At 45.6% G+C, this 8,235-nt stretch overlaps 1 protein-coding gene across 1 annotated transcript in view; it reads left to right on the plus strand.

The window, feature by feature from the left end:
- The first annotated feature begins 1,831 nt into the window (after window positions 1-1,831).
- Window positions 1,832-8,235, plus strand: part of ZNF202 (zinc finger protein 202) — a 16,560-nt gene continuing 10,156 nt past the window's right edge. The window contains exon 1 of the mRNA XM_039225232.1: window positions 1,832-1,941. The gene's annotated coding sequence lies outside the window, so the exon portion shown is untranslated. The remainder of the gene's footprint in view (window positions 1,942-8,235) is intronic.

Genomic DNA, 8,235 nt, shown 5'->3' on the forward strand with positions numbered 1-8,235 from the left:
TTTCTTTTTTATTTTTATTTTTATTTTTTTTTAAAGAATTTTTTTTTTAATGTTTTATTTATTTCTAGGAGAGAGAGAGAGAGAGAGCATGAGCAGGGGAGGGTCAGAGAGAGAGGGAGTCACAGATTGAAACAGGCTCCAGGCTCTGAGCTGGCAGTCAGCACAGAGTCTGACGCGGGGCCCGAACCCGCGAACCGCGAGATCATGACCTAAGCTAAAGTCGGACGCTTAACCGACTAAGCCACCCAGGCGCCCCTCATCTTCATTCTTAATCATGGAAAGGAAAGGTAAAACAATGAGGCATCACTTTCTACCCATTTTGCAAATTTAGCAAGTAGTGGCATGGATATGGGTGGGGGGGAATATTCTCATATATGGCTGTTAACATTATAAATTGGTACAGTCTCTGGGAAGATACTTTGCTAGTATCAATGGAATATACACAATCTATGACCCAGCAATCCTTTTTCTCTGTTCCAGAGTAACATTTGCATATATGCATCAAGAAGATGCTTATTATAGCATTGTTTGCGACAGCGGCAATTATAAACAACATATATTATCCAAAGACAAATGGCTATTCACACTATAGAATGTTATGCAAAAAGTAGAAGGAATAAAGGATATCCGTATGTACTATGAACAGATATCCAAGGCCCAATACTAGGAGAAAATAGCAAATTGAGGAATCCAACATGAACTCACACATATATGCATATGCCCACAAAATAATATATGATTTCTATGAATACACATGTGTATTTTGTGTAAAAGCATAGAAAAAAGTCTGGAATGTAAATACATAAGAATAAAGATTTGGTGAGACAGAGGAGGAGGCCAGGATTAATAAAAGGTCATTAGCTTTATCTGCAATGTTTGAAATGGTTAGAAAATCATTTATGACCTAATACTAACATTTAAAAAGATTAAAAATGAGACAGAAAGAAAAATATTTTAAAGTATTTAAAAATGAGACATAGAATGAAAACACAGGGCACACAGTAGGCCTTCATGAACTGTACGTTCCTGTCCCTCCACCCCAAGTAATGAATACCTCCGGTTCAAACACAATAAACCTATTGTTATAAGTCTATCTCAGCACTGCGTCCCATAAAAATGAATTGTGTAAGACACATTAGGGAGAGAGAAGGCCCTCCCATGGCACATGGAGAGTGGTGACTTGGGGGGTTAAAGGGACAGGTGGAGAGTAAAAAGGAAAATAGCAGATGCAGGCAGAAACGCCACTGACAGAGACCAACCGGGCAAAGGTGATCGGGGAAGTCAGTCTTAAAGAAATACAAAGACGTGTCCAAGGAAAACAGAAAAGAACAGGCTACCACAACTATTCTCAGTAAGCTTCTGCTAAGCTCCAAAGAGCTCACATGCAGTATTTCCCTTCGCTCTCAGAGCAAGGGAATGATTACACCCATTCTAGAAGATGGACCCTGAGCTGCAGAGAGGTGGAAGGGTTTGCCCTAGGCCCCACAACTGCTGGCCAATGCACCAGCCAAACCCCAAACTGCAGGCTTTGCAACCTTGCTTCGCGGACAACCAAGAAAAACAAGTACACGCACAGACGCTAAAATTAAAGCAAAGATGAAAACCAGAGAAACGCCTGCGAGTGTAAACTGAAGGCCGGGTGCCTAGGAGTGGGGCGCGCGGGCAGAAGGAATACAGCCCCACGCTCTGGACGCGGGGCCCCCCAGGCGCTCTGAGCCTCCACCCGCGCGGGCGCACAGAGATACCAAACCTCCCGGAGCCTAGAAGGGCTCCAGCCGCGAGGAGGCGGAGCCAAGCGTAGCTTCCGGTTCCTGGCGCAAAGGCCCCACGTGTTCCGACCCGCCAGGCCCCGCGCGGCTCGGATCCGGCGGCGCTGCTTCGGCCGGGAGTGGGTGGGGGAGAAGCCGGGGCAGGGGAGGAGCCGCCGGAGCAGTCGGAGCCGTGAGTGCTGAGGGGCTGGGCCGGGCCGGGCCGGGCCCGATCGCGCTGAGCCGGGCTGGGCAGGGCGGGGAAGAGAGGGAGAGGTCGGAGACCCCGCCCCCCCAGAGTCTGGGGAAATCGCACTGTCCTGGAGAAGGGGCGGCGGCAGTGGAGTGAGGGGGCCGGGGCGTAGTGGTCCCCGGGGCTCCTGGTGGCCGGAGCTAGAACCTCCGGGGACGCGGATGGCGCTCTGGGCTTCTTTCGGTGCAGCCACCGCCCTCCGCCCCCTCCCGAGGCCTGCAGAAACGCAGTTAGTTCGTACCTCGCATTGCTTCCGCGCCAACTGGCCCCCCGGAGCCGAGGGAGGAGTGGTCTAGGCCCCTTCAGTTCGCGTACCTTATCCCACCTGGTCTTTTAGGTTGTTCAAGAGTCCCCCTCCCCCCGACATCACCTCCCGGCAGGCTCCTGGCAAACCCCATCTCTTTCCACCACCACCACCCCTCCCTCCGACACACACATACACACACTCACCCGTGATCTTATCACTCTGGGACATCGTCTGGCCTCTGGCTTTTCAGCTCCCACTGTGACTGACCCCAAGCTTCGCCTCAATCTAGTAGCTTCTGTCTCCACTTGCAGCTTCCCTCCCCCCAACCCCTAACAGCCAGTTTTGACACTTCTGAGCACTACCGTTACCCCCAGCAGAAGTGTATAGGCCTCTGCGGCTTGTCCGGTTTGACCAAAAGTTTGTTCGTTTGTGTGCCTTGGATCCGCCCTCTCAGGTGTCAGGCGAATTTTTATCTTTCTGGGCACTGGGTATTCTTGTCTCCCAGGCGCTTTGATTTTCTTGTCTGCCCTGGTCCCTGTGCCGGCCTTAGCGGCAGAGAGAGGCTTCTAGCCTTAGCGGTTCTTTGACCGCCTGGGTCCTGGAGAGCACAGCCACATCCAGGCTCTCCCTCGGAAGTTAGGGCTGGAACTGTTAACTCTTTCTCTGTCCACACTCGGTAGGTGACACCCAGGGAGCCTTACTCAGGAGCCACAGAAAGCTAGTGGAGTCCCTCCTCCTCCTCCCAGCTTCTCTTCCAGTTTGCCCCGTGGGCCTTGATCCTGACAGCCACTTCCGAAAGGCTGTGAGGAAGGCATTGGGAGGCATATGGGTGGGAAGTATGTGTCAGCCTCGAAGTTAAGAGTTTGGGGCCATTTGTTTTGCTAACACTCTGCTGGGACTCTTCTAGCATAAGAGGGTGGACAAGGTTGGAGGGAGGAAGGGGATTCATAATCTTTCCCCCCTTCTCCAGCTATACCCCCTTTTGCACTGCTAAATACTATATTGCAGTCGACAGTCATGTCAAGGGCACGGCAAGGTTTACTATGATGTGAGGGACCCTTGGGCATTACACATGGTACAGATGAGGTAAGTTACAGGTTTACAGCCTTTTTTCCCAGTTAATTCGACACAGGCATAATAAAACAACAGCCCTAGGCTCTTTGGGCTTTTGTGCACCCTCCTTTAAATTTGGCCAAGCACTGAAAAAGCTGGGTCCTTTCTGCCTGAACTTCATGTTTACTTCCTTTGCCTTAGGTGCTGGCTCTCAAACTCAGTAGGCATCTTAAGCACCTGAAGGGAGGGTCTGATGAACAGATGGCCCCCCCCCCCCCCAGGTCTGAGAACGGGCAGGGTCAGGTCTTGACAATGTGCACATTTCTGACAAGTTTTTAGGTGTTTGTGCTGCTGGTTTGGGTTTCTCACACCGAGAACCGCTGCCCTTGGCCAGTCTCCTTCACGTAAGCAGTGCAGTGGTTTGGGGGATCAAAAAGACCTGTGTGTGTACTTCTGTGCTAGAAGCTAGTAATATGATCTTGTGTGGATAACGTAACCACTTCGGTCTGAGTTCTTTCGTTTTTAAAATTAAGAACGTGAACTTAAAAAACACCTCTGAATGCTAGCTGTCTTATGCCAAATGGAAGATGAAAGAGTGAGGCGTTTTCCCCTTGATTTTCTTATTTCTCTTGTTAGGAGCTTCCATTTTGACCATATAGCTTGTATCCAAGCTAGGTTTTTGGTTGTGAGTCAGCAGTGTGCTAGGTCTTTGCTATATCTTAACTACTTATTAAATTCTTTAAGGTCAGAGCCAGTGTTTTCCTCGTCTTTCTCTGCCCTGCACCTTGAGTTCTTTGGGATGCACGACTGATGGCTCAGTAAATACTTGCAGAATGAATAACCCCATCCCCTGCTCTCTTTTCCCTTTGAAGAAGTTTCTCTCCATGAGTCCTGTACAACTGAGTAAAGCAGTAGATGGCTATGCCACCAGATTCCCCCAGGAGATTGGGATAAACCAAGTTCCTATAAACTGTCCCTATGAGTGGTTTATTACCCAGAAGCCGTGGCACCCGTTGTATCGGAATTTAGTGCCTCTGTATCCATATTGGAGTAAGAGAAATGGCTTAATAAAATTCAACACTGTTGACTGAGTACCATTTCTAGGAAGACTTTGACAAAGTGTTAGGCACTTGGGACATAAAAATGAATACAGAGGTCCTTGCCCTCCGGGACAGGGCTCACAGTGGGGAGATAAAGACACTAAACAGTGCCCACAGCAGGAGTGCCATTCTGGGATTCCTTCTACTTTGGCCCATGATTTAATCTGCGGTAGAAACCTGCCAGCCCTCTGATTCCTCTGGTCTAGCAGGCGTGCTATCTATCTTTCACCATCTCGTTATAAGCAAGGGAGCCTTGGGCAGTGCCAGAAGGAAGTCATCTCTATACAAAGCAAAGAATATTTTGACAGAGTTATCAGTTATAAAACTAAAAACGTAGTACATAATTTTTGAATTGACTGTTCTGAATTAACCATATTTACTCCTCAGGCCAAGCCCTATTTATAAAATATATTATACCGTTATTTTTCATTAAATAATGGTTGCTCTGACTTTGTGATTGGCATTGACCATGTTTATTATAGGAATGAATTAGACACAGCTTGTTAAACCTGGCTGCCCCCCTCATCAAGGTGGGTGTCAAGTATGATGACTGCCTGTTTCCCCCTTCAGATTAGTTTGTGACGGTTTTTTATTTGTAGATTATTTATTTGTTTTTGAGAGAGAGAGAGAGAGAGAGAGATAGCATGAGTGGGGGAGGGGCAGAGAGAGAAAGAGAGAGAGAGAGAATCCTAAGCAGGCTCTGCACTATTAGCACAGAGCCCCATGCGGGGCTCGACCCCTTAGAAACTGAGATCGTGACCTGAGCTGAAACCAAGAGTCAGATGCTTAACTGACTGAGCCTCCCAGGCGCCCCTGTGATGTTCTGTTTCAAACTGAAGCCTATAGATTGACCTGCTTTGTTTAAGACATTAACCACCTCTAGGTAACCCTTAAGGTTAAAAAGCCTAGCTTCATGGTGGTGGTTCACCACTGTCATCATGATGGTCAGACACTCAATTGTGGAATCTTAAAATCTGTTTTTGGCCTCTAGTCCATCTAAACTCTCAAATAAATCCCTTTCACCATCTTAGGCTAATTAATACATTATGGCTCAGGTATTCAGTAAAGAAGCCATATATCCTTGTTCTTCTCCAAGCCCCTCTATCACCATCAGGAAGCACGATGGTTTCTCAAAACATGACCTGGCTCTCTACCGTTAGGTGGAGACTCATTCCCATTTTTGGGATGACTCATCTTGAGGAGGTGGAACACAGATCACCAACCTCCAAAGGCAGAGTGGCCAGAGGCCCAACACCGCCTCCCGGGCCTCTGGTATATGCCTATAGGAAACATTTTCTTGGAAAATAAAGTGAATCGCTATGGTACTTATAGCTATATTTTACATTATTTGTGTTTACATCGACTCTCGATGACATGTTTCTGCCCGCTCTATACCTTGGTCCCTAACCACATAGTCTACAGAATTTCAGGCCGGAAGATGTTCATATCTTAGCTTCTCCTGGTTTCCCTGTACCACCCACTTCCACTAACTTGTTTGCCTCTCTTCCTATCTTCCCCTTCACTCCGACTCAGCCTGTGTCTTTGAAATCTGTTGCAGTAAGCTTTTTGAGTCACTTCTCTCCTTGCTGCTCAGATATTTTACACTGAAAGAAAGAAATATTTAAATAACAAAAATATTAAAAATATTTTTTAGTGTTTATTTTTGCGAGCGAGAGAGACAGAGTGCAAGCAAAGGAGGGGCGGGCAGAGAGATTGGGAGACAGAATCCAAAGCGGGCTCCGGGCTCCGTGCTGTCAGCACAAAGCCTGAACTGGGGCTTGAGCCCACAAACCGTCAGATCATGACCTGAGCCGAAGTCGAACTCTTTGCCAGTGAGCCACCCAGGGACCTCTAACTGGCAAAAATATTTAAAAAGAAATTGGTTTAAGGCATAGTTTGAGGCATACTGCTCACAATGCATTAGAAGGCCAAAAGTCAGTGAACAGTCATTCCCTTTCATTGCTTTTGCCTTCTGGGTTAGATTTTCAAGGGACCTAGTAGGTGTACTAACTGGGCTTGCCCCAAATCACCTCCTCCCAGTTAGAGGGAGGAGACAGGACTGTGAAGTTGGTAAGTAGAAGCACTGCTAATGTGGTCTTCGGTGGAAAACCTGTTTTAAGATTCCATCCCATCTGTGTTCCAAGGATCCTATTTAATCTTAGCTTATAAGTCTTGAAGCAAGGACTCCATATAATGCTTTACATTTTTATTTTTATCAACATTCATTTTGGAGAGAGAGTAAGGGACAGTGTGAGTGGGGGAGGGGCAGAGAGAGAGGGAGACACAGAATCTGAAGCAGGCTCCAGGCTCTGAGCTAGCTGTCAGCACAGATCCCCACGCAGAGCTTGAACTCATGAGCCACGAGATCATGACCTGAGCTGAAGGTAGAGCCTGGACCAATCAAACCACCCAGTTGCTCTGATACTGTGTGTGCACGCGCAGGCGTGCACCTGTATTATTTTCTGTGCACTCTGCAATGTCTAAACCACTTTATAATTAATTTTTTAAAGGAATATAATAAGAAGGATAAAATGAGTGTAAATATTGCCAAATAATTTTTGACAAGACATTTAACGAACAGGGAGTTGAACATATAAATACTGCCACAGGAAAATAAAAAGTTAATCAGCGTTTCAGAATATAATCCAGAAAAAGGTCCAAGTGCTGACTGGATTGTAAATTCCCTAAGAATAAGTTTTTAACTGTTTTCTTGTCCCTGAATTGCCAGCACCAAAACAGAGCCTAGCACATAAACATGTAAAACTTCTACATGATAAAAGAAAGTATAATCAAAGTAAAAATAAATGACAGAGTGGGAAAAATATTTGCAACATTCATAATGGGCAAAGGTTAATATCTCTAAGATTTTGAAGGCACCTACAAACGAATTACATATAAAGGACAACTTAATAGAAAAAAAATCCTAGATACAATAACCAGCACATCACAAAAGATAAATTGCAAATGGCCAACAAGCACATGAACAGACAATCACCGTAATTATTCTTGGGGAATATCAGTTGAAACAATAACTTCTTTGCATATCTAATTGGCAAAAATTTCAAAAGATGGATGACCTCCGAAATTGGCACGGGTACAGGGAAACTGACACATATACAAACAGTTCATAAAAACGTAACAGTGAAGATCCAATACATGCATGTAAAGTTCCCTCAGATCATTGTCTGACTCCTAAAATGTTCAAGATATCCAGAGAAAAGCAACATCTGGAAGGCTGAGAAAGTGAAATTTCAGTTCCTGCTCAGGATGAAGGAAAGAAAGTTTGAAGCTTGAATTCCATCGATTTAGAAGAATGGATAAACAACTTGGAGTTTCCGCTGAAATTGCTGAGAACTAAAAGCTGTGCTTCAAGACTAAAGAGTTGTTCTAGGAATAAAGGCAAAACCAAAACAGACCAGTCTTTAAAAGGTATAAAAAGAGGGGCACCTGTGTGGCTCAGTTGGTTAAGTATCCAACATTGGCTCAGGTCATCATCTCACAGTTCATGAGTTTGAGCCCCACATCAGGCTCTGCACTGACAACACGGAGCCTGCTTGAGAGTCTCTGTATCCCCCTCTCTCTGCCCCTCCTCCACTCTCTCTGTCAAAATAAATATTTTTTAAATGCTAAAAAGAAAGGTATAAAAACAAATCTTTATGGGTTCAAAGTGATTGATCAATAATTTGTCTTCCTGAATATAAATGCTCTTCAGAGAAACCTTAAAGAACCCAGAGTCTATACAAATTATCATTATCCAGTACACAGTATGTATGGCAACAATACAAGTAAAACTCTCCATATCTGTGAAACATGTGACCCATAAGCAAAAGAAAA

This window comes from Hyaena hyaena, unplaced genomic scaffold (genome assembly GCF_003009895.1).
Source record: "Hyaena hyaena isolate Hyena2069 unplaced genomic scaffold, ASM300989v1 scaffold_1986, whole genome shotgun sequence".
Classification (NCBI taxonomy): Eukaryota; Metazoa; Chordata; class Mammalia; order Carnivora; family Hyaenidae; genus Hyaena; species Hyaena hyaena.